The sequence below is a fragment of the Octopus bimaculoides genome, chromosome 11 (assembly GCF_001194135.2).
Source record: "Octopus bimaculoides isolate UCB-OBI-ISO-001 chromosome 11, ASM119413v2, whole genome shotgun sequence".
NCBI lineage: Eukaryota > Metazoa > Mollusca > Cephalopoda > Octopoda > Octopodidae > Octopus > Octopus bimaculoides.
The window spans coordinates 55,283,880-55,285,401 of NC_068991.1; the positions used below are offsets into that span (position 1 = coordinate 55,283,880).

A 1,522-nucleotide genomic window follows, 5' to 3' on the forward strand; every position below is an offset into this window, starting at 1 on the left:
ATATATATATATATATATATATATTAGAAATGTTCAATATCTTACCAAAATCATATCAGCTATGCAAATGGTCGTCCCTAAACACATTAAAAACATTGTATGATAATCTCATTACTCTCTCTGAAATTTCTCGTCCTTCTCTTTGAGTATATAAAAACAAGACCTGCTATATATATAAATTCGTTTTTTTAAAACCCCTAAACTGCATGTTATACACATAAAGAATACATTTTTATCAAAGTGCTAAAAGAGGCACGCCTCTTCCTTTCTCTTCGTATTTCTTTGGTTGCCCTACATACAAAGTTTGACATACATGTGAAGAAATTGATAAAATTTAAATGTTTACCTGTTGAGGTTTGTATTACCGTTCTATTGCCACACAGGAAAATATGGTGGGTAAAAATTTCTTTTAAAAATGCAGATGTCAGTCACAATTATAACAGATTGGTGGGTAGAATAATCGATAGTGCTTACGGATGTGACAGAAAAGAAATTTATAAAACGCTGTATCAAAGCAGGAAATATAGCGTATACTATTACGTTGTTTGTATCTGTCTACATATATTACGTATACTTTTCAATTGAAAAGAAAAATACAATACACAACACATGCGCACGCATGTTACCTTTACATACACCCATTACATTATTCTCATTTATACCTTTGTATGTATCTATGTACATACGTATATATTCATGTGTGTGTGTGAGAGAGTGTGTGTGGTTTGTCTCAAACGCAAAGTTGCTTTGACAATCGCTACTGTTTCATTTCTTTTTTTAACTATAAAGGCTGACTACAATCACGATAACGGAATGTAAAACGTTAAGGTTATTTATTTATTCACGTGTTCATATCCGGTTAGAGCAATCATTGCCTTTAATCCTAGCGTTGCCAATTGTCGGTTTAAAATTACTATAAGGTCTCCTACGATGTTGAAATAAAAGGCTGGTCAAGAAATAGAAGAGAACTAGCTAATTTGATGCTGGCGTACACATCGAAACGATTGCACATATTTACTATTCAAAAACACATCAAACTGTTAAACTTCACATTTATTATATGGTGTCAAAAATTTCGACACATTAACTGCAGTTTATCACTGAAGGGATTCAACTGGAGTCATTATCTTTTAAAATGGCTATGTGTCTTCCGTGAAGGCGCGGGTTTAGTCGTTAGAGTATTCGGCTGACGATGGTAAGGTCGTGAGCTCAATTCTCGGCGACGCGTTGTGTCCTTGAGCAAGATATTTTACTTCACGTTGCTACAGTCCACTCAACTGGCAAAAATGAGTAATACTTGTACTTCAAAGGGCTAGCCTTGTCACACGCTGTGTCATGCAGAATCTCCCCGAGAACTACACGTGTGTGTGTGGTGTTCAGCCATTTACAAGTTAATTTCACGAGCAGGCTCTTCCGTTGATATGATCAACTGGAACCCTCGTCGTCTTAACCGAAAGAGTACCAGTTATGTGTCTTCCACGCTGCAGTCGCTGTAGTTTCAACACACACTCTTTAAGCAACT

At 35.7% G+C, this 1,522-nt stretch overlaps 1 protein-coding gene across 1 annotated transcript in view; it reads right to left on the bottom strand.

Annotated features, from left to right (window-relative positions):
- LOC106870695 (uncharacterized) overlaps positions 1-755 on the bottom strand; it is a 16,759-nt gene extending 16,004 nt beyond the window's left edge. The window contains exon 1 of the mRNA XM_014916858.2: positions 347-755. The gene's annotated coding sequence lies outside the window, so the exon portion shown is untranslated. The remainder of the gene's footprint in view (positions 1-346) is intronic.
- Between the last annotated feature and the right edge of the window lie 767 nt (positions 756-1,522).